Here is a 26,053-nt window from a genome sequence, read left to right as displayed (position 1 = left end):
GAGCTCGATCTCTTTCATGCTACGTTCGTGCTCCAGTTGGAGTTTTCTTTCTTTGTGTTCTCTTTGTCGTTCCTTTTCCTCGAGTTCTCCTTGTAGGTGTAACTGTTCTACCGCCAGCTCCTTTTCGGCCAGTTTTAGCTCTCCTTCGATTTTTAATTTTGCTAGTTCTAGTTCGTGGTTGCGAACTCTTTCTCGGTCCGCTAGTTCCTCTGGGGATAGGCCCCCCTCGGGGGCGCCGTTCCTCCCCGGGGTGCTTCGTGGTTCGTTAGGAGGCTCTCTTTCTGTTTGTGTCCGGGGAGTTCCCGCCTCGACCCAGGTTTTTAATGCTCCCTGGAAGTCAAATTGTTTCAGTTCTCGGTGCGTATAAGATTCCAACTGGTCCTCTCGGAATGTCGTGCTCGGGTTGGTGCCTGCGGCACCTAGGGAGGTTTCTCCTTCCATTTCTTCTTGGTAGTGCGCTAGCAGTCTACTGCACGATCTCTAGGTGTTGGCTCGGATCCCGTCGCCTGCCACCAAATGTTGGAGGGCGTTCCCCGGGGAGGCTGCGGAATACGTTCCTGACCACCCGGAGGCCCACCTTTCCCAGAGCTAGGCCGAGCAAGAGCGGGGAGGCCCTTCCTGGAAGGGTCTCGTTCCTAGGATCGCACACGCTGCGCTTACTCTCTTCAGATAGAGGGACACCACACAGTAATTCTTTGCAAGACAATAGACTTCATCATTAGTTGTCAGGGATCTTTATGATCCGGAAGGCAGGTGCAGAATTAGTGCCTCAAGCGTCAGCGATCTCGTGATGAGGGGTAAGGGGTAGCGGGACAGTCTTTGAATCAGCGTCTCTGCGGAGTATCCGGCGCACAGCTCTCAATCCTCGAGCTGAGGGGATGTTGCTTCTCTCGGCAATCTCTGCCGATTCTCTTGGAGGAGCGGGCCGCGAGTCACTCAGCAGGCACCGGAGGTTCGTAGTTCGGGGAGCCGCGACGGCGTCAGCAGGGCTCAGATGGTTCAGAGTTCGGGGAGCCGCGACAGCGTCAGCAGGGCTCAGATGGTTCAGAGTTCGGGGAGCCGCGACAGCGTCAGCATGGCTCAGATGGTTCAGAGTTCGGGGAGCCGTGACAGCGTCAGCAGGGCTCAGATGGTTCAGAGGTCTTCGGTTCGGGGAGCGATCGAGCCGCAACCAGGTCAGCAGGCTCTCGTCAGTCCAGGTCTTCTCTGCCTCCCGTCCCTTCAGCACCCCTTGTTGTACTCCCCCTCCTCTTTGAAGTCCGGAGTCCTCGCGGAGAGGGGTCTGGTGCCTGGGGGCGGTGTGTCGGGATTTCCCGTCGCTCGGCCCTTTGATCTGTTCAGGTGGGTCCGGGAGGGACTCCAGACACCCAGCAGGCGAGGCGCCCGCTCACCGGGGGCCTGGTGGTCGATCGAAACCTCCCTCGGGGAAGAGACCAGAGGTGTGACAGGGTCGGCGCCTCTCGGTCGGGTTTGGGGGGTTTCGCTCTCCCTCGGCCGGGCATGCGTGTTGGGGATCTGGCCGGCCCTCGAGATGTTGGGCCATGGGGGCCGGAAGTCTGTGACATCGAGGATCGGTGCGGTTGCAGGGTAGCTTGCTGGTCGGGAGGGCCCACGCCACGAGGCCGGTCTCACACTCACCCTGCATACTCACACACTGCTCACCCTGCTCACTCACACACTGAGCACCCTGCATACTCACACACTGCTGGCCGTGGACACTCACACACTGCTCACCCTGCACACTCACACATTGCTCACCCTACACATTCACACATTGCTCACCCTGCACATGCACACACTGCTGAACCTGCACACACACACACTGCTCACCCTGCACACCCACACACTGATCACCCACACACTGCTCACCCTGCACACCCACACACTGCTCACGCTGCATACTCACACACTGCTCACTCTGCACACTCACAAACTGCTCACCATGCATACTCACACACTGCTGGCCCTGTACACACACATACTGCTCATCCTGCTCACTCAGACACTGCTAACCCTGCATACCCACACACTGCTCACCCTGCATACCCGCACACTGCTCACCCTGCACACCCACACACTGCTCACCCTGCACTCTCACACACTGCTCACCCTGTACACTCACACACTGCTCACCCTGCACTCTCAAACACTTCTAACTCTTCAACACATTGCTGGCCCTGGAAACACACACTCTGCTCACCCTGCACACTCAGACACTGCTCACCCCGCATACTCACACACTGCTCACCCTGCATGCTCACACACTGCTCACCCTGCATACTACAACACTGCTGGTCCTGGACACCCACACACTGCTCACCCTGCACAATCACATACCACTCACAATCACACACTGCTCACCCTGCACAACCACACACACTGCTCACCCTGCTTACTCACACACTGCAAACCCTGCATACTCACACACTACTCACTCTGCACACTCACAAACTGCTCACCCTGCATACTCACACACTGCTCACCCTGCATGCTCACGCACTGCTCACCCTGCATACTAACACACTGCTGGTCCTGGACACCCACACACTGCTCACCCTGCACAAAAACACACAGCTCACCCTGCATACTCACACTCTTCTCACCCTGCATACTCACAGACTGCTCACCCTGCATGCTCACACACTGCTCACCCTGCATACTAACACACTGCTGGTCCTGGACACCCACACACTGCTCACCCTGCACAAAAACACACAGCTCACCCTGCATACTCACACTCTGCTCACCCTGCACACTCACAAACTGCTCACCCTGCATACTCGAACACTGCTGGCCCTGGAAACCCAAACACTGCTCAACCTGCTCACTCACACACTGCTCACCCTGCATACCCACACACTGCTCACCCTGTATACCTACACACTGCTCACCCTGTACCCCCACACACTGCTCACCCCGCAAACTGACACACTGCTCACCCTGCATGCTCACACAATGCTCACCCTGCATACTAACACACTGCTGGTGCTGGACACCCACACACTGCTCACCCTGCACAACCACACACTGCACACCCTGCCTACTCACACACTGCTCCCCCTGCACACTCACAAACTGCTCACCCTGCACACTCACACAGCTGGCCCTGGACACCCACACACTGCTCACCCTGCATACTCACAAATAGGCACCCTGCACACCCACACACTGCTTACCCTGCATACTCACACACTGCTAACCCTGCATGCTCACACACTGCTCACCCTGCATACTAACACAATGCTGGTCCTGGACACCCACATACTGCTCAACCTGCACACTCACACACTGCTCACCCTGCATACTCACACACTGCTGGCCCTGGACACCCACACTCTGCTCACCCTGCACACTCACACACTGCTTGCCCTGCACAATCACACATTGCTCAACCTGCTTGCTCACACACTGCTCACTCGCACACTGCTCTCCCTGCACACTAACACACTGCGCACCCTGCATACTCACACACTGCTCAATCTGCACACTCACACTGCTGGCCCTGCACAATCCCACACGGCTGGACATGCACACCCACACACTGCTCACTCTGCACTCTCAAGCACTGCTCACTCTTTAACACACTGCTGGCACTGGACACCCACACACTGCTCACCCTGCACACTCAAGCACTGCTCACCCTGCATACTCACACACTGCTCACCCTGCACAATCACACACTGCTCACCCTGCACACCCACATACTGCTCACCCTGCACACCCACACACTGCTCACCTTGCACACTCACGCACTGCTCGCCCTGCACACTCATACACTGCTCACCCTGCACACTGACACACTGCTCACCTTGCACACTCACACACTGCTCACCCTGCACTTTCACGCACTGCGCACCCTGCACACTCACACTGCCGGCCCTGGACACCCACACACTGCTCACCCTGCATACTCACACACTGCTCACACTGCATGCTCAAACACAGCTCACCCTGCATACTCACACACTGCTCACCCTGCTCACTCACACACTGCTCACCCTGCATGCTCACACACTCCTCACCCTGCACACCCACACACTGCTCACCCTGCATACTCACACACTGCTCACCCTGCATACTCACACACTACTCCCCCTGCACACTCACACACTGCTCACCTTGCATATTCACACTCTGCTGACCCTGGACACCCAAACACTGCTCACCCTGCACACCCACACACTGCTCACCCTGCACACTTACACACTGCTAATCCTGCACACTCACACACTGCTCACCCTGCACACTCACACACTGTTCACACTGCATGCTCAAACACAGCTCACCCTGCATACTCACACACTGCTTACCCTGCTCACTCACACACTGCTCACCCTGCTCACTCGCACACTGCTCACCCTGAAAACCCAAACACTGCTCACCCTGCATACTCCCACATTGCTCACCCTGCATACTCACACACTGCTCACCCTGCTCACTCACACACTGCTCACCCTGCTCACTCGCACACTGCTCACCCTGAAAACCCAAACACTGCTCACCCTGCATACTCACACATTGCTCACCCTGCATACTCACACATTGCTCACCCTGCTCACTCACACACTGCGCACCCTGCATACTCACACACTACTGGCCTTGGACACTCACACACTGCTCACCCTGCACACTCACACATTGCTCACCCTACACATTCACACATTGCTCACCCTGCACATGCACACATGGCTGAACCTGCACACACACACACTGCTCACCCTGCACACCCACACACTGCTCACCCTGCATACTCACACACTGCTCACACTGCATGCTCAAACACAGCTCACCCTGCATACTCACACACTGCTCACCCTGCTCACTCACACACTGCTCACCCTGAACACCCAAACACTGCTCACCCTGCATACTCACACATTGCTCACCCTGCATACTCACACACTGCTCACCCTGCTCACTCACACACTGCGCACCCTGCATACTCACAAACTGCTGGCCGTGGACACTCACACACTGCTCACCCTGCACACTCACACATTGCTCACCCTACACATTCACACATTGCTCACCCTGCACATGCACACACTGCTGAACCTGCACATGCACACACTGCTGAACCTGCACACACACACACTGCTCACCCTGCACACCCACACACTGCTCACCCTGCATACTCACACACTGCTCACCCTGCATACTCACACACTACTCACCCTGCACACTCACACACTGCTCACCTTGCATATTCACACTCTGCTGACCCTGGACACCCAAACACTGCTCACCCTGCACGCCCACACACTGCTCACCCTGCACACTGACACACTGCTAATCCTGCACACTCACACACTGCTCACCCTGCACACTCACACACTGCGCACCCTGTACACTCACACTGCTGGCCCTGGACACCCACACACTGCTCACCCTGCATACTCACACACTGCTCGCACTGCATGCTCAAACACAGCTCACCCTCCATACTCACACACTGCTCACCCTGCTCACTCACACACTGCTCACCCTGAACACCCAAACACTGCTCACCCTGCATACTCACACATTGCTCACCCTGCATACTCACACACTGCTCACCCTGCTCACTCACACACTGTGCACCCTGCATACTCACACACTGCTGGCCGTGGACACTCACACACTGCTCACACTGCACACTCAGACATTGCTCACCCTACACATTCACACAATGCTCACCCTGCACATGCACACACTGCTGAACCTGCATGTTGGAGGGAGGACCACCGGGGAGTCAGGGGGCCCACTCCGGGGCACCTTCCTACCGCAAAGTTATAGCCGAGCGCCGCTGAGAAGCCTCCTAGGAGAGGTCTTTCTCCTATGATCGTACTAGGCCCAGTAACACCACCACACAGGACTCCGTATCCGTTGCTTATCTAGGTACTGTATCAATAGTAGCACATTCGAGATATTTACAGGGGGATCGAGAGATCTGGAAAGAGTCTCAATGTCTTTGTAGTGACAGGGTAGCGGGACAGTCTTAGTACCAGCCTGGTACGGGGAAACTCTGCGCCAGACCTTGCGTTAGGCCGAAGGTGGCTCCGGGGACCGGAGCGGCAGGTGCTGGTCTCAAAGCAGCTCTGACGTGGAGAGCCCCGACGGGGTCTGCAGGGCTCGGGTGGTAGTTCCGCTTGGGTCGAGCCGCGACACAGTCAGCAGGGCTCCGGTGGTAGGTCCGCTTCGGTCGAGCCGCGACGAGGTCAGCCGGGCTCTGATGGCAAGTTCAACAAGGTCGGGCCGCGACAGCGTCAGCAGGGCCCCAAGGGTTCGTGAAGGTCTTTAAGCACGGTGGAGCCGCGACGTAGTCAGCAGGGCTCAGAGCGTGGTTCCAGGATGAGTCTTTCTCCGTAGGGTCAGCCGCGATCCGATCAGCAGGGCTCTTGACTATGGGATACAACTGCTGTCCTGTTGCAGGGTCGCCCCAGATAAAGGTCTGGAGCCCTTTGATGTCCGGACCCTTGCGCCCGGGGGGGCAGAGAGGCCGGGTCGGGAGCGGCCATATGCTCAGCAGGAGAGGCGCCAGGCCCAGGAGAGCTGTGGGGCGATCGCACCTAGGTGTGGGAGGACGGTTGGGGGTCCCATCGATACTGCCCTCTGCCGGGAGTGGGGAAGTGTTCACGTGGTACCCCCTGGCCAGTTGTTGGTGCCTTGATGTCGGGGCTTGCTGGGGCCGAGGCCGGGTTGAGCGGGGTCACGTAGGCTGGTGCGCAGAGTCACGTACAATCCAAAATGGAGGAGCCCCGAGGTGCAGGGGACCTCGTGCGACTTGGCGAGGGGGAACAGGACCACGCCACGAGGCCGGCTCCAACAAGCGTCCCCCCCAGCTGAAGGCAGAGAGAGTCACCCATCTCCTTGGGGGTTCTCCTCGCCGTGGCGGAAGAATCTGGATAGGCCGTCGGCATTGGCGTGGTCGTTGCCGGGCCGGTGCTCTACGGTGAAGTCCATCCCTTGCAGCGAGATGGACCATCGCAACAATTTGGGGTTCTCGCCCCGCATCTGCATTAGCCACCGCAGGGGCCGGTGGTCAGTCTGGACTCGGAAGTGGGTGCCAAAAAGGTAGGGCCGGAGCTTTTTGAGAGCCCATACCACGGCGAAGGCCTCTCGCTCGATGGTGCTCCACCTCTGTTCTCGGGGCAGCAGTCGGCGGCTGATGAAGGCCACAGGTCTGTCGAGGCCCTCGGTGTCCATCTGGGAGAGGACCGCCCCAACCCCGTACTCCGAGGCATCTGTCTGAACCACGAATTCCTTGCCGTAGTCAGGGGCCTGTAGTACAGGGGCAGCGCACATTGCCGCCTTGAGGGTTTCAAAAGCGGTCTGACAGCGGGGTGTCCAGTGCACCGTCTTGGGCTGCTTTTTGGAAGTGAGCTCCGTGAGGGGGCCCACAATACTGCCATAGTCTTTGATAAATCGCCGGTAGTAGCCTGTGAGGCCTAAGAAGGCCCGGACAGCTGTTTGGGTGGCGGGGGGCTCCCACGCCTGGATGGCATCGACCTTCAACTGGAGAGGCGCCACCTGGCCACTCCCCACCTGATGGCCCAGATAGGTCACTGATCCATGACCGATCTGGCACTTGCTGGCCTTAATCGCGAGCCCGGCCCTTTGGAGAGCGGCCAGGACTTCTCTGAGGTGTCCTAGGTGCGCGGCCCAGTGGTTGCTGAAGACTGCAATGTCGTCTAAGTAGGCCGCGCTGAAGGCTTCTAGTCCGGCCAGGACCTTGTTCACCAGTCTCTGGAAGGTCGCTGGGGCGTTCTTCATACTGAAGGGCATCACCCGAAAGTGGTAGTGCCCATCGGGGGTGGAGAAGGCGGATCGTTCCTGGGCGCCGGGGGTGAGCCTGATCTGCCAGTACCCGGCGGTGAGATCAAAAGTGCTTAGGTAGCGGGCGGCCCCTAAGCGGTCGATCAGCTCGTTTGCCCGTGGCAGGGGGTGGGCATCGGTCTTGGTGACTGCGTTTAGGCCCCTGTAGTCCAAACAAAATCTGAGTTCCAGGGGGGTGCCGGGGGCGGCGGCCTTCGGCACCAAGACCACAGGGCTGGCCCACGGGCTGTCCGATGGCTCGTTGACTCCGAGGGCGAGCATCTTGGAGACCTCCGTTTGTATGTAGGCTCGGACCCGGTCGGGCACTCTGTAGGCGCGGTGTCGCACAGGGGGGCTGTCCCCGGTATCCACGTCGTGGACGCACCAGGGGGTCACCCCGGGCGTGAGAGAGAAGAGGGCAGCGAAGAGTTGCAGCAGCTGCCGGCAGTCATGGCGCTGTTCTGGGGTCAGGGTAGTGGAGAGTTTGACGCCCTCCAGGGAGCCGTCTTGGTCCGAGTACCCCAGGGGGTTGGGTAGGGGCTCGGAGTCGCTTTCGCCCCCATCGTCGGTAGCCAGCAGCAGGCTTAGTTCGGTTTGGGCAAAGTGGGGCTTGAGCCGGTTGGCGTGTAGGACCCGGAGGGTGTTCCTTGGGGACTCCATGTCGACCAAGTAGGTGACGGGGCTCTTCTTCTCAACCACCTTGAAGGGCCCGGTCCATCTGTCCTGAAGGGCGCAGTGGTCCACGGGCGACATGACCCAGACTTGCTGGCCCGGCTCGAACTCGATGGTCGAGGCATTTTCGTCATACCAGCGTTTCATGTCTTCTTGGCAGGCTTCGAGGTTGGCTTTTGCCAGGGCCCGGAACTTCAGAGTCTGGTTCCGCAGGGTCAAGAGGTACCTGTAGACGTCGGGGGGCATCTCGGACGCTCGCCTCCCAGCCCTCTTTGACCAGGCTGAGGGGCCCTCGGACGGGGTGCCCATACAACAGTTCGAAGGGGCTGAAGCCCAGGGATTTCTGTGGAACCTCTCGATAGGCGAACAGGAGGCATGGCAGCAGGACGTCCCATCTCCTCCTCAGGGGCTCTTCCAGGCCCTTGATCATTCCTTTCAAGGTTCTGTTGAACCGCTCGACCAGTCTGTTCCCCTGGGGGTGGAAAGGGGTGGTGAACTTGTAGGTGACCCCACATTGTTGCCAGAGGGATCGCATGTATTTCGAGATGAAGTTCGTACCCCTGTCGCTCACCACTTCTCGGGGGAACCCCACCCTGGAGAAGATGCCCATCAGGGCCCGGCCCACCACTGGAGCTGTCACAGTTCGAAGGGGGATGGCCTCTGGGTATCGGGTGGCGTGGTCGACCAGTACCAGGATGAAGCGGTGGCCCAGGGCGGTTCGGGGGTCGAGGGGCCCCACGATGTCGATCCCTACCCGTTCGAACGGGGTATGGACGGCTGGAAATGGTTGGAGGGGGGCCTTGACTCGACCCCCAGTCTTCCCGCTGGCTTGGCAGGTCTGGCAGGACCGGCAGTGGTGGTCCACGTCTCTCCGCATTCAGGGCCAAAAAAAATGGGTCACCAAGCGGCTGTAGGTCTTGTCTCGCCCGAGGTGTCCGGAGAGGGGCACGTCATGCGCCAGGTTCAGGAGGAACTCTCGGAATCGGAGGGGAACCACCAACACACGGCCAGCTCCTGGTTCGGCGACTTTCTGTTCGCTATATAACAAGTCATTGTCCCAATAGATCCAGTGGGTTTCCGTGGGGTCCCCCGTGGCCTGGGCGGCCGCTTGCTGTCGGGCCCCCTCGAGGGACGGGCAGGCCTTCTGTTCTTGATGGAACTGTTCGCGGGTGGGGCCCCCGTCGTGGCGCCACTGGGCCAGCTCGGGGATCTCGCTGAGGGAGGCGGCCTCGTCGGGGGAAAGTTCGGATGGCCCGGCCTCATCGTCAGGCTCCTCCGTGCCGGAGGAGGGTGGCAGTTCTGGACCCGCAGGCTCGACGGGGGCCGCTGCAGCGGCTGGTTGGGCGGTCATGGACCGGGTGGTGGCGCAGGCCCATTCGGGCAGCCCTAGCATCCCCAGATGCTCTCGGCGCTCCACCTGGGCCCAGGGGGAGCTCTCCAGGTCGTTCCCCAGGAGGCAGTCCACTGGAGCGTCGTCGCAGACAGTTACTTTCAGGGTGCCTGACACTCCTCCCCACTCGAAGGGGATCCGGGCCATCCGGCACATGCTTTCGGTGTTGTCCGCGGTCCGGACAGGGCATAGGACATGCGGCAGGTTCTGTTCGGGGGTCACCAGGTGGCAGCGGACAGCGGTCACACTGTGTTGGAAGGCGAACCCCAGGGGAGTCGGAGAGACCACCCAGGGGGGCCCCCACACTGTACGAAGTAGCCGAGCGCTGCTGAGAAGCCTCCTAGGAGAGGTCCTTCTCCTATACCGTACCAGCACAGTAACACCACCACACAGGACTCGAGGATGTTTATCGCGATGAGCAATTCTTTATCAGCATTTAAGAAGTTACGGTTATCGATATATACAAGGGGGGATCGAGGGATCCACAAGAGTCTCAAAGTCTTTGGTAGGGACGGGGTAGCGGGACAGTCTTTGGTAGCAGCTGGTTACGAGGGTACCTTAGGCCCAGTTCTTGTTCCTCAAGCTGGAGGGACTCCGTGTCCCGGAGTGGTCGAGCCGCGACGGCGTCAGCAGGGCTCTGGTGATCAGTTCGTGGAGCTTTGAGCCGCGACTAGGTCAGCAGGGCTCTTCAGGTGGTTCCGTTCAGCTCGAGCCGCGACGACGTCAGCAGGGCTCGGGGGGAGGCTTCAGCGAGGTTGGGCCGCGACAGCGTCAGCAGGGCCCCGATGTTCCGTGAGGTTCCTTGTCTCAATAAGGTGGAGCCGCGACGCAGTCAGCTGGGCTCGTGGTATAGGGTCAAGCAAGAGTTCTTCTCCGTAGGGTCAGCCGCGATTCCATCAGCAGGGCTCTTGACTCCGGGATACAACTGCTGTTCCATTGCGGGGTTGCCCCAGATATAGGTCTGGAGCCCTTTGATGTCCGGACCCTTGCGCCTGGGGGGGGCGGAGAGGCCGGGCTGGGAGAGGCCAGACGCCCAGCGGGAGAGGCGCCAGGCCCGGAGAGGCCGGAGGACGATCGCACCTAGGTGTGGAGGGATGGTGGGGGTCCCATCGAAACTCTCCTCCTCCGGGAGAGGTGAAGTGGCCATGCGGTGTCCCCTGGCCAGATCTTGGTGCCTCGATGTTGGGGCTTCGCTGGGGCCGAGGCCGGGGGGAGCCGGGTCGCGTGGGCTGGTGCGTGGAGCAAGCATGGGGGGAACCCCGAAGAGATGAGGGGTTCCTGGGCGGCCTGGAAAAGGGGGCCGCTGAGGCGGGTGTAGGCAAACGGGTACAATCCAAGGGGGACCTCGAAGGGAGGAGAGGTCCCTGGCGGCCTGAAAGGGCAGCCCGTGTAGGCCGGTGCAGGGGACGAGCACAATCCAAGAGGGTTAAGACCACGCCACGAGGCCGGTTCCAACAGGCGTCCCCCCCAGCCGAAGGCAGGGAGAGTCACCCATTTCCTTGGGGGTTCTCCTCGTCGAGGCGGAAGAAGCGGGACAGGCCGTCGGCGTTGGCGTGGTCACTGCCGGGCCGGTGTTCAACAGAGAAGTCCATCCCTTGCAGCGAGATGTACCATCGCAGCAGCTTGGGGTTCTCGCCCCTCATTTGCATTAACCACCGCAAGGGCCGGTGGTCGGTCTGGACCCGGAAGTGGGTGCCGAAGAGATAGGGCCGAAGCTTTTTGAGGGCCCACACTACAGCGAAGGCCTCCCGCTCGATGGTGCTCCACCGCTGCTCCCGGGGCAGCAGCCGTCGGCTGATGAAGGCCACGGGTCTGTCGAGTCCCTCCGAATCTACCTGGGACAGGACGGCCCCAATTCCATATTCGGAGGCGTCCGTTTGCACCACAAACTCCTTGCTGTAGTCAGGGGCCTGTAGCACGGGGGCAGTGCACATTGCCGTTTTGAGAGTCTCGAAGGCCGCCTGGCAGCGGGGGGTCCAGTTTACCTTCTTGGGCTGCTTTTGTGACGTGAGCTCTGTGAGGGGGCCGACAATGCTCCCATAGTCTCTGATGAATCGCCGGTAGTACCCGGTGAGGCCCAGGAAGGCCCGGACAGCTGTCTGGGTGGTAGGGGGTTCCCACGCCTGGATGGCATCAACTTTCGGTTGGAGGGGAGCCACCTGACCGCTCCTTACTTGATGGCCCAGATAGGTCACCGATCCGTGGCCTATCTGGCATTTGCTGGCCTTGATCGTGAGCCCGGCCCTTTGGAGGGCGGTCAGGACTGCTTTGAGGTGCCCCAGGTGCTCAGCCCAGTGGCTGCTGTATACGGCAATGTCATCTAAATAAGCCGCGCTGAAGGCCTCTAGCCCGGCCAGGACCTTGTTCACTAGCCTCTGGAAGGTGGCCGGGGCGTTCTTCATGCCGAAGGGCATCACCCGAAAGTGGTAGTGTCCGTCAGGGGTGGAGAAAGCGGATCTTTCTTGGGCACCGGGGGTGAGCTGGATCTGCCAGTACCCGGCGGTGAGGTCAAAAGTGCCCAGGTAGCGGGCTGCCCCTAAGCGGTCGATGAGCTCGTCAGCCCGGGGAAGAGGATGGGCATCGGTCTTGGTAACGGTGTTCAGGGCCCGGTAGTCCACACAAAATCGTAGCTCCAGGGGGTTGCCTGGTGCGGCGGCTTTTGGCACCAGGACGACGGGACTGGCCCACGGGCTGTCGGAGGGCTCGATGACCCCGAGGGCCAGCATCTTCGCCACCTCAGCCTGGATGCAGGCCCGCACCCGGTCGGGTACTCTGTAGGCTCTGTGTCGCACGGGGGGACTGTCCCCAGTGTCGACGTCGTGGACACACCATGGAGTCACCCCCGGAGTGAGGGAGAAGAGGGCCGCAAAGGGCTGCAACAGTTGCTGACAGTCGTGGTGCTGTTCCGGGGTCAGGGAGGGGGCGAGTTGGACGCCTTCGATGGTCCCGTCGTGGTCGCTGGTCCGCAGGAGGTCGGGTAGGGGCTCGGAGTCGCCTTCGCCCCCGTCGTCGGTCGCTAGCAGTAGGCTTAGTTCGGTCCGGGCAAAGTGGGGTTTGAGCCGGTTAGCGTGCAGAACCCGGAGGGGGTTCCGGGGAGACTCCATGTCGATCAGGTAGGTGACAGGGCTCTTCTTTTCCACCACCTTGAAGGGCCCGGTCCACTTGTCCTGGAGGGCGCAGGGGTCAACCGGTGACATGACCCAGACTTGCTGGCCCGGCTCAAACTCGATGGTAAAGGCGTTTTGATCGTACCATCTTTTCATGTCCTCTTGGCTGGCCTCGAGGTTGGCTTCGGCCAGGGCTCGGAACCTTCGTGTCTGGTTGCGGAGGGTCAGGAGGTATCTGTAGACGTCGGGAGGGGCATCTCGGGGCTTCGTCTCCCAGCCCTCCTTGACCAGGCTGAGGGGTCCTCGGACTGGATGCCCGTACAACAATTCGAAAGGGCTGAACCCCAGGGACTTCTGCGGGACCTCCCGATAGGCAAACAGGAGGCACGGCAGCAGGACATCCCATCTCCGCCGTAGGGGCTCTTCCAGGCCCTTGATCATGCCTTTTAAGGTTCTGTTGAACGGCTCGACCAGTCCGTTCCCCTGAGGGTGGTATGGGGTGGTGAACTTGTACGTGACCCCGCACTGCTGCCACAGGGACCGCATGTATTCAGAGATGAAGTTCGTACCTCGGTCGCTCACCACTTCTCGGGGGAACCCCACTCTCGAGAAGATCCCCATTAAGGCCCGGCCCACTACGGGGGCTGTCACAGTTCGAAGCGTGATGGCCTCAGGGTACCTGGTTGCGTGGTCTACGAGGACCAGGATGAAGCGGTGACCCAGGACGGTCTGGGGGTCCAGGGGCCCTACGATGTCTATTCCGACCCGTTCGAACGGGGTGTTGACTGCTGGGAAGGGCTGGAGAGGGGCTTTGACCCGTCCCCCCATCTTGCCGCTGGCTTGGCAGGTCTGGCAGGACCGGCAGTGGTTGTCCACGTCCCTCCGCATCCGGGGCCAGTAGAAGTGGGTCACCAGGCGGCTGTAGGTTTTGTCCTGCCCCAGTTGCCCAGCGAGGGGCACATCATGTGCCAGGTTAAGGAGGAACTCCCGGAATCGGAGAGGGACCACCAGCACTCGACTGGCCCCTAGTTCTGCAATCTTCTGTTCGCTGTACAGTAGTCCTTCAGCCCAATAGACCCAGTGGGTTCCGGTCTGGTCACCGTTGGCCTGCGAGGCCGCTTGGTGCCGGACTCCTTCAAGGGAGGGGCAGGTCTTTTGTTCCTGCAAGAACTGTTCTCTGGTGGGGCCCCCGTCGTGGCGCCATTGGGCAAGTTCCGGGAGGGTGCCGAGAGAGGCGATCTCGTCCGGGGGGGGGCACCGTGGATCTGGCATCGGTGTCCGCTTCTCCCTCGCTGGAGGCAGGTGGTGGCACGGGCCACTCGGGCTCGACGGTGTCGGAGACCATGGACGAACGGGGGGCCTGGGCAGCCATGGACCGGGTAGTGGCGCAGGCCCATTCGGGTAGTCCTAGCATTCGGAGATGCTCTCACCGCTCCACTTGAGCCCAGGGGGAACTCTCGAGGTCGTTCCCCAGGAGGCAGTCCACCGGAGCGTCGTCGCGGACAGTCACCTTCAGTATGCCCGTCACCCCTCCCCATTCGAAGGGAATCTGTGCCATCTGGCACATGCTCTCGCTGTTGTCGGCCGTCCGGACGGGGCATAGCACATTCGGCAGGATCTGTTCGGGGGCCACCAGGTGGCAGCGGACAGCGGTGACACTGGCTCCGGTGTCACGGAGGGCTTCGGCCCGTCGTCCATTGACAGTGACCCACTGTTGGTACTTCTGGGTGTTGCTCGGGATGGGTGTTCGGGGCACCATTTCTCGGCTGCCCAGGCAGACCAGGGACATGGCCGCCGGCTCCCACTCAGTGGACCCCCCGTTGAGGGGTTCTTCCTCTTCCTCCCCTTCTCCCAGGGCGGCAGCCACTAGTTGTCGGGGCGGGGGCCCGCTGGTCCCACTTCGTTGGTTCATGGGGCAGGCAGGGTCGCTGGCATAGTGTCCTGTTTGTTGGCAGCCGTAACAGGTTATCGTGGGCCGGGGTCCGGTTTTGGCTGGCGCCGTCCCTCTTCGGGCTAGGCTCGGGGAGGTGTGTTGCTGAGGCGGCCCCCGAGGCGGACTCCGAGGCAGCCCGGCTGGGATGTCCCGATTCCTGTTCGACCCTCCTCCCCCGCCGTGCTGGCGGGGGGGTCCGGTGGGGTTTCGCTGGTACTCCCCCATCGAGCTCCGGGGGACTCGGGTGTTGACCCATCGATCGGCCTCGGCGGCGAGCTTCCGCGGCTCAGCCAGCTTGCTGTCGAGGAGGTGTTGTCTTAGCTCCACGAAGCAGTTGTTGGAGAGGTGTTCCCAAATAATGAGGTCGACCAGCTGCCCGTAGGTGGTGACCTTGCTCCCCTTGATCCAACCTTCTAGGGCCCTGCTGAAAAAGTCAACATACTCTACCCACGTGGTACCAGGGATTTTCTTGCAGTCTCTGAAACGCTGGTGGTACATTTCCGCGGTTAGTCCATAGCGGGTGAGCAGGGCCTCCTTCATATGGTCGTACGAGGTCATCACCTCTTCCGGGAGCTGGAGTAGGGTGTCTCGGCCCTCGCTAAGGAACCGACCCCATAGGCCGGCACCCCAATCCTTCCGGGGTACCCGATGGGAGGTCATGGCCACCTCGTACGCCTTAAACCACTGCTGGATGTCATCGTTTTTATAGTACTCCTTGACGACATCTTTGGGAATATGGACCTTGTCTTCGGTGGGCGGCAGAGCGTCTCTATTGCTGGGGGTGCCAGTCTCCCCCTTCTGGGCCTTGAGCTCGAGTTCTTTTAGGCCCCGCTCGTGTTCGAGGGTCAGCCTTTTCTCCTCCAGCTCTCGATGCCGCTTCTTCTCCTCTATCTCCTCTTGTAGCCGTAGCTGTTCCATGGCCAATTTCTTTTCGGCCAGCAAGAGTTCGCCGTCCAGCCGAAGTCATGCGAGCTCTAGCTCATGGGTCCGGACCTTTTCCCGCTCTCGTATTTCTTCCGTGGAGAGGCCGGTTTCCAGGCTGTTTCTCCCTCCGTTCGCGGGGGTCGGTGCTGGTGGCGTGGCTGCATTCAGGGGCAGGGGACCTTCACTCTGGGAGGGACCCGCCTCGGACTCTATCCAGGTTCTCAGGGCTTCCTGCATCTCTTCCTTGATACCTAGGCCGGTGGTCGCAATGCCCTTGTCCTTGCAGAACTGTTTTAACTCTTTGTGCGTGTACTCTTCCAATCGTTCTGGTTGGAACTCCATGGTCTCTGTTCATCTGGATGGATAGCGAGTGGGTTACTTGCTTGTACGCTCTGCGTTCGGCTCGGATCCCGTCGCTGGCCACCACATGTTGGAAGGCGAACCCCGGGGGAGTCGGAGAGACCACCCAGGGGGGCCCCCACACTGTACGAAGTAGCCGAGCGCTGCTGAGAAGCCTCCTAGGAGAGGTCCTTCTCCTATACCGTACCAGCACAGTAACACCACCACACAGGACTCGAGGATGTTTATCGCGATGAGCAATTCTTTATCAGCATTTAAGAAGTTACGGTTATCGATATATACAAGGGGGGATTGAGGGATCCGCAAGAGTCTCAAAGTCTTTGGTAGGGACGGGGTAGCGGGACAGTCTTTGGTAGCAGCTGGGTACGAGGGTACCTTAGGCCCAGTTCTTGTTCCTCAAGCTGGAGGGACTCCGTGTCCCGGAGTGGTCGAGCCGCGACGGCGTCAGCAGGGCTCTGGTGATCAGTTCGTGGAGCTTTGAGCCGCGACTAGGTCAGCAGGGCTCTTATGGTGGTTCAGTTCAGCTCGAGCCGCGACAACGTCAGCAGGGCTCTGGGGGAGGCTTCAGCGAGGTTGGGCCGCGACAGCGTCAGCAGGGCCCCGATGTTCCGTGAGGTTCCTTGTCTCAATAAGGTGGAGCCGCGACGCAGTCAGCTGGGCTCGTGGTATAGGGTCAAGCAAGAGTTCTTCTCCGTAGGGTCAGCCGCGATTCCATCAGCAGGGCTCTTGACTCCGGGATACAACTGCTGTTCCATTGCGGGGTTGCCCCAGATATAGGTCTGGAGCCCTTTGATGTCCGGACCCTTGTGCCTGGGGGGGGCGGAGAGGCTGGGCTGGGAGAGGCCAGACGCCCAGCGGGAGAGGCGCCAGGCCCGGAGAGGCCGGAGGACGATCGCACCTAGGTGTGGAGGGACGGTGGGGGTCCCATCGAAACTCTCCTCCTCCGGGAGAGGTGAAGTGGCCATGCGGTGCCCCCTGGCCAGATCTTGGTGCCTCGATGTCGGGGCTTCGCTGGGGCCGAGGCCGGGGGGAGCCGGGTCGCGTGGGCTGGTGCGTGGAGCAAGCATGGGGGGAACCCCAAAGAGATGAGGGGTTCCTGGGCGGCCTGGAAAAGGGGGCCGCTGAGGCGGGTGTAGGCAAACGGGTACAATCCAAGGGGGACCTCGAAGGGAGGAGGGGTCCCTGGCGGCCTGAAAGGGCGGCCCGTGTAGGCCGGTGCGGGGGACGAGCACAATCCAAGAGGGTTAAGACCACGCCACGAGGCCGGGTCCAACACACTGGCCCCAGTGTCACGGAGGGCTTCGGCCCGTTGCCCATTGATGGTGACCCACTGCTGGTACTTCTGGGTGTTGCTCGGGATGGGGGCTCGGGGCACCATTTCTCGGGTGCCCAGGCATACGAGAGACATGGCAGCCGGTTCCCACTCGGGGGACCCGACGTCGCGGTTTTCCTCCTCTTCCTCTCCTTCCCCCAGGGCTGCGGCGGCTATTTGTCGGGGAGGGGGCCCAACGGTCCCGTTTCGTCGGTTCACGGGGAAGGCCGGGTCGCTCGCATAGTGGCCTGTCTGTTGGCAGCCGAAGCAGGTCACTGTTGGTCGGGGTCCAGGCCTGGCGATGGGGGTCCCCCTACGGACCAGGGTCGGGGATGTGTGGTTGGCAGCTTGGCCTCGTGGCGGGCTTCGGGGCGGCCCAGCCAGGAATTCTCGACTGCGGTGGGACCCTCCTCCTCCACCCCGCTGGCGAGGAGGTCCCGTGGTACTCCGTTGGTAGTCCCCCACGGGGTTCCGGGGGACCCGGGTGTTGACCCATCGGTCGGTTTCGGCGGCGAGCTTCCGGGGCTCGGTCAGTTTGCTGTCAAGGAGGTGTTGCCTTAGTTCGACAAAGCAGTTGTTGGCGAGGTGCTCCCAGACAATGAGGTCGAACAGTTCGTTGTACGAGGTGACCTTGCTCCCTCTTATCCACCCTTCAAAGGCTCTGCTGAAGAAGTCCACGTATTCGACCCATGTGGTACCGGGGAGCTTCTTGCAGTCCCGGAAGCGCTGCCGGTACATCTCGGCTGATAGTCCGTAGCGGGTGAGTAGGGCCTCTTTCATGTGGTCGTACGAGGTCATCACCGCGTCAGGGAGTTGCAGCAGCGTATCCCGGCCCTCGCTGAGGAACCTCCCCCATAGGCCGGCTCCCCAATCCTTCCGGGGTACCCGATGTGAGGTCATGGCTACCTCGTATGCTCGGAACCATTGCTGGATGTCGTCGTTTTTATAGTACTCCTTGACGACATCCTTGGGGATATGAACCTTTGGCTCGGTCAGTGGCAGAGCGTCCCGGGATCCGGGGGTGCTGGTCTCCCCCGTTTTGGATTTCAGTTCGAGTTCCTTGAGGCCCCTCTCGTGCTCGAGGGTTAGCCGTTTCTCTTCTAGTTCTCGATGCCGTTTCTTTTCTTCGATTTCCTCCTGCAGCCGTAGTTGCTCCAAGGCCAACTTTTTCTCCGCCAGCAGGAGTTCACCGTCCAGCCGGAGTCGTGCGAGTTCTAATTCGTGTGTCCGGACCCTCTCCCGTTCTCGCATTTCTTCGTGGGATAGGCCGGCTTCCGGGATGCTTTGTCCCCCATCTGCCGGGGTCATGGTCGGCGGCAGGTTTTCCTCCCGGGCCGAGGTCCCTTCGCCTTGGGGTGGAGTGGCCTCGGATTCTGCCCAGGCTTTCAGGGCTTTCTGCATTTCTTCCTTGGTGCCCAATCCTGTGGTTGGGATCCCTTTGTCCTTGCAGAATTGTTTCAATTCTCATGCTCATGGTTCTCTTTCTTTTTCCGTCTGGTTAGGCAGCGGGTGCGTTACTTGCCTGTACGATTGCGTCTGGCTCGGATCCCGTCGCTGGCCACCAAATGTTGGAGGGAGGACCACCGGGGAGTCAGGGGGCCCACTCTGGGGCACCTTCCTACCGCAAAGTTATAGCCGAGCGCCGCTGAGAAGCCTCCTAGGAGAGGTCTTTCTCCTATGATCGTACTAGGCCCAGTAACACCACCACACAGGACTCCGTATCCGTTGCTTATCTAGGTACTTTATCAATAGTAGCACATTCGAGATATTTACAGGGGGATCGAGAGATCCGGAAAGAGTCTCAATGTCTTTGTAGGGACAGGGTAGCGGGACAGTCTTAGTACCAGCCTGGTACGGGGAAACTCTGCGCCAGACCTTGCGTTAGGCCGAAGGTGGCTCCGGGGACCGGAGCGGCAGGTGCTGGTCTCAAAGCAGCTTGGACGTGGAGAGCCGCGACGGTGTCTGCAGGGCTCGGGTGGTAGTTCCGCTTGGGTCGAGCCGCGACACAGTCAGCAGGGCTTCGGTGGTAGGTTCGCTTCGGTCGAGCCGCGACGAGGTCAGCCGGGCTCTGATGGCAAGTTCAACAAGGTCGGGCCGCGACAGCGTCAGCAGGGCCCCAAGGGTTCGTGAAGGTCTTTAAGCACGCGACATAGTCAGCAGGGCTCAGAGCGTGGTTCCAGGATAAGTCTTTCTCCGTAGGGTCAGCCGCGATCCGATCAGCAGGGCTCTTGACTCCGGGATACAACTGCTGTCCTGTTGCATGGTCACCCCAGATATAGGTCTGGAGCCCTTTGATGTCCGGACCCTTGCGCCCGGGGGGGCGGAGAGGCCGGGTCGGGAGCGGCCATATGCTCAGCAGGAGAGGCGCCAGGCCCAGGAGAGCTGTGGGGCGATCGCACCTAGGTGTGGGAGGACGGTTGGGGGTCCCATCGATACTGCCCTCCGCCGGGAGTGGGGAAGTGTTCACGTGGTACCCCCTGGCCAGTTGTTGGTGCCTTGATGTCGGGGCTTGCTGGGGCCGAGGCCGGGTTGAGCGGGGTCACGTAGGCTGGTGCGCAGAGTAACGTACAATCCAAAATGGAGGAGCCCCGAGGTGCAGGGGACCTCGTGCGGCTTGGCGAGGGGGAACAGGACCACGCCACGAGGCCGGCTCCAACACTGCACACACACACACACTGCTCACCCTGCACACCCACACACTGATCACCCACACACTGCTCACCCTGCACACCCACACACTGCTCATGCTGCATACTCACACACTGCTCACCCTGCACAGTCACACACTGCTCACCCTTCACACTCATGCACTGTTCACTCTTTAACAGACTGCTGGCCCTGGACACCCACACACTGCTCACCCTGCACACTCACACCCTCCTTGCCCTGCACAATCACACATTGCTCAACCTGTTCACTCACACACTGCTCACCCTGCACACTCACACACTGCTCTCCCTGCACACTAACACAATGTGCACCCGGCATACTCACACACTGCTCACCCTGCACTCTCAAACACTGCTCACTCTTTAACACACTGCTGGCCCTGGATACTCACACACTGCTCACCCTGCACAGTCACACACTGCTCACCCTTCACACTCATGCACTGTTCACTCTTTAACAGACTGCTGGCCCTGGACACCCACACACTGCTCACCCTGCACACTCACACCCTCCTTGCCCTGCACAATCACACATTGCTCAACCTGTTCACTCACACACTGCTCTCCCTGCACACTAACACAATGCGCACCCGGCATACTCACACACTGCTCGCCCTGCACACACACACTGCTCACCCTCCACACTCACACACTGCTCACCCTGCACACCCACCCACTGATCACCCACACACTGCTCACCCTGCACACTCACACACTGCTCACCCTGCACTCTCAAACACTGCTCACTCTTTAACACACTGCTGGCCCTGGATACTCACACACTGCTCACCCTGCACAGTCACACACTGCTCACCCTTCACACTCATGCACTGTTCACTCTTTAACAGACTGCTGGCCCTGGACACCCACACACTGCTCACCCTGCACACTCACACCCTCCTTGCCCTGCACAATCACACATTGCTCAACCTGTTCACTCACACACTGCTCACCCTGCACACTCACACACTGCTCTCCCTGCACACTAACACAATGCGCACCCGGCATACTCATACACTGCTCGCCCTGCACACACACACTGCTCACCCTCCACGCTCACACACTGCTCACCCTGCACACCCACCCACTGATCACCCACACACTGCTCACCCTGCACACCCACACACTGCTCACACTGCATGCTCAAACACAGCTCACCCTGCATACTCACACACTGCTCACCCTGCTCACTCACACACTGCTCACCCTGAACACCCAAACACTGCTCACCCTGCATACTCACACATTGCTCACCCTGCATACTCACACACTGCTCACCCTGCTCACTCACACACTGCTCACCCTGAAAACTCAAACACTGCTCACTCTTTAACACACTGCTGGCCCTGGATACTCACACACTGCTCACCCTGCACAGTCACACACTGCTCACCCTTCACACTCATGCACTGTTCACTCTTTAACAGACTTCTGGCCCTGGACACCCACACACTGCTCACCCTGCACACTCACACCCTCCTTGCCCTGCACAATCACACATTGCTCAACCTGTTCACTCACACACTGCTCACCCTGCACACTCACACACTGCTCTCCTTGTACACTAACACAATGCGCACCCGGCATACTCACACACTGCTCACCCTCCACACTCACACACTGCTCACCCTGAAAACCCATACACTGCTCACCCTGCACACCCACACACTGCTCACACTCACACACTGCTCACCCTGCACACCCACACACTGCTCACACTGCATACACACACTGCTCACCCTGCATGATCTCATACAACTGGCCCTGCACACCCACACACAGCTCACCCTGCACACCCACACATTGCTCACCCTGCACACTCAAGCACTGCTCAGTCTTTAACACACTGCTGGCCCTGGACACCCACACACTGCTCAACCTGCACACCCACACATTGCTCACCCTGCACACTCACACACTGCTCACCTTGCATATTCACACTCTGCTGACCCTGGACACCCAAACACTGCTCACCCTGCACACCCACACACTGCTCACCCTGCACACTGACACACTGCTAATCCTGCACACTCACACACTGCTCACCCTGCACACTCACACACTGCTCACACTGCATGCTCAAACACAGCTCACCCTGCATACTCACACACTGCTCACCCACACACTGCTCACCCTGAACACCCAAACACTGCTCACCCTGCATACTCACACATTGCTCACCCTGCATACTCACACACTGCTCACCCTGCTCACTCACACACTGCACACCCTGCATACTCACACACTGCTGGCCGTGGACACTCACACACTGCTCACACTGCACACTCACACATTGCTCACCCTACACATTCACACATTGCTCACCCTGCACATGCACACACTGCTGAACCTGCACACACACACACTGCTCACCCTGCACACCCATACACTGATCCCCCACACACTGCTCACCCTGCACACCCACATACTGCTCACGCTGCATACTCACACACTGCTCACCCTGCACAGTCACACACTGCTCACCCTGCACTCTCAAACACTGCTCACTCTTTAACACACTGCTGGCCCTGGATACTCACACACTGCTCACCCTGCACAGTCACACACTGCTCACCCTTCACACTCATGCACTGTTCACTCTTTAACAGACTGCTGGCCCTGGACACCCACACACTGCTCACCCTGCACACTCACACCCTCCTTGCCCTGCACAATCACACATTGCTCAACCTGTTCACTCACACACTGCTCACCCTGCACACTCACACACTGCTCTCCCTGCACACTAACACAATGCGCACCCGGCATACTCACACACTGCTCGCCCTGCACACACACACTGCTCACCCTCCACACTCACACACTGCTCACCCTGCACACCCACCCACTGATCACCCACACACTGCTCACCCTGCACACCCACACACTGCTCACGCTGCATACTCACACACTGCTCACCCTGCACACTCACACACTGCTCACCCTGCACACTCACAAACTGCTCACCCTGCACACTCACACAGATGGCCCTGGACACCCACACACTGCTCACCCTGCATACTCACAAATACACACACTGCACACCCACACACTGCTTACCCTGCATACTCACACACTGCTAACCCTGCATGCTCACACACTGCTCACCCTGCATACTAACACAATGCTGGTCCTGGACACCCACATACTGCTCACCCTGCACATGCACACACTGCTGAGCCTCCACACTCACACACTGCTCACCCTGCACACCCACACACTGATCACCCACACACTGCTCACCCTGCACACCCACACACTGCTCACGCTGCATACTCACACACTGCTCACCCTGCACACTCCCACACTGCTCACCCTGCACACTCACAAACTGCTCACCCTGCACACTCACACAGCTGGCCCTGGACACCCACACACTGCTCACCCTGCATACTCACAAATACGCACACTGCACACCCACACACTGCTTACCCTGCATACTCACACACTGCTAACCCTGCATGCTCACACACTGCTCACCCTGCATACTAACACAATGCTGGTCCTGGACACCCACATACTGCTCACCCTGCATACTCACACACTGCTCACCCTGCACACTCACACACTGCTCACCCTGCACTCTAAAACACTGCTCACTCTTTAACACACTGCTGGCCCTGGATACTCACACACTGCTCACCCTGCACAGTCACTCACTGCTCATCCTTCACACTCATGCACTGTTCACTCATTAACAGACTGCTGGCCCTGGACACCCACACACTGCTCACCCTGCACACTCACACCCTCCTTGCCCTGCACAATCCGACATTGCTCAACCTGTTCACTCACACACCGTTCACCCTGCACACTCACACACTGCTCTCCCTGCACACTAACACAATGCGCACCCGGCATACTCACATACTGCTCGCCCTGCACACACACACTGCTCACCCTCAACACTCACACACTGCTCACCCTGCAAACCCATACACTGCTCACCCTGCACACCCACACACTGCTCACACTCACACACTGCTCACCCTGCACACCCACACACTGCTCACACTGCATACACACACTGCTCACCCTGCACGATCACACACAGCTGGCCCTGCACACCCACACACAGCTCACCCTGCACACCCACACACTGCTCGCCCTGCACTCTCAAGCACTGCTCAGTCTTTAACACACTGCTGGCCCTGGACACCCACACACTGCTCAACCTGCACACCCACACACTGCTCACCCTGTACACTCACACACTGCTCACCTTGCATATTCACACTCTGCTGACCCTGGACACACAAACACTGCTCACCCTGCACACCCACACACTGCTCACCCTGCACACTGACACACTGCTAATCCTGCACACTCACACACTGCTCACCCTGCACACTCACACACTGCGCACCCTGTACACTCACACTTCTGGCCCTGGACACCCACACACTGCTCACCCTGCATACTCACACACTGCTCACACTGCATGCTCAAACACAGCTCACCCTCCATACTCACACACTGCTCACCCTGCCCACTCACACACTGCTCACCCTGAACACCCAAACACTGCTCACCCTGCATACTCACACATTGCTCACTGTAGGAAATGGGACCCCCGGCCGGCCAGGGCTTGCGCCACAGCCAGTCAGAGACCACCACTCCTATGAAAGGTCGACCCCTGCTCGCCCTCTAGGTAACGCGGCGCGGGCAGCCAGGCCTATCTCGGAGGACATGTGAAGCATTTGCGCACGCACCCACCAACAACAACCCCCCCGGACCTCCCACAAAAGGAACTCCACACCAAGTATATATACGAAAAATAGACTCTGTATTAAGCAGGACACATAGGAACACACATCGTACAAGGTGCCAGGGGCACGGGTAGGGGCTTCGGGGAAGAAGGTACAGCACAGGGCCAAGGGACCACGGCCAGGAATCGCACAGGGGACATCTGGTATTCAGGGGGGGGGGAATAGGACAAGGTACACAACAACAGGAGCACCCGTAGAGGTGCAACACAGAATACGTGTAGGGATCACATTAGACTTGGTCCATGGCAATCCACAGGCCAGCGGGCCTTTCTGGGGCAAGGTGCCCAAGTGTCTCGATGTTCAGGGCAGGGAGCCCGGGCAAAGCTAAACGTAGCAGTGGCCCACTAAGTGCTGGGCCACTGAGGGACCCCGTGGGAGCCTTACCGGCCCTGGGGAAAAGGGTGCCAACGGGTGGAGCCACTCGGGCTCTGGGGGCAATGATACGGTGGAGCCTCTTGGGGCTCTGGGGGCAATGCCACAGGTGGAGCCTCGCAGGGCTCAGACCATTGGGGGGGCACGCGGAGTCCCTCTGGGGGGACTGGGCTTCGTGGGAGGCCTCCCGGGCCTCGGGCACAACCGGAGATTCACTCGAGGGGGGGGCGGACACCGACAACGTGTCCCGACGCCCCTCCTCCCTGTGGCTCGCAGCAGCACTCACCGGTTTTGGTGCGCCGGTCTCCTTCGCTGCGCCAGCTTTCTCCTTGTGCTCCGGGGCTCTCTCTCTCTCGGGAGCCCCGGGGAAGGTCTGCAACTTCACGGGGGTATCGTAGGAGCGCGGGGTGAGCTCCCGCCGCTCCTGCTTCGTCGTTCTTCTTCGGCCGGCCTCTCCTCTATTTCCCGGGCCGGCAGCCAATCACGGCGCGGTCTGGGGAATGACGCTAGCAGGGAATCCCGGGCTGGCAGCCAATACCAGCGCGGCCCGGGGATGACGTCACTAGGGTCCCGGCGGCGGCGGTGAACTCGGGGGGGGAATCGACGAGGAGTGGGCTCCCTCGTAAGGTACACGGGCAGGGGATAGGGCGAGGTAGGCACTCGCTGGGGGTATCGCACCCCGGTAGCACGGGGTAGACGCCGGGTGAGCACCGGCTCGTTGAATGTAGCGCTACCAGCGCTGGTGCAGGAG

The sequence above is a fragment of the Triturus cristatus genome, chromosome 1_1 (assembly GCF_964204655.1).
Source record: "Triturus cristatus chromosome 1_1, aTriCri1.1, whole genome shotgun sequence".
Lineage (NCBI taxonomy): Eukaryota > Metazoa > Chordata > Amphibia > Caudata > Salamandridae > Triturus > Triturus cristatus.
Note: the sequence above shows the minus strand (reverse complement) of the source record.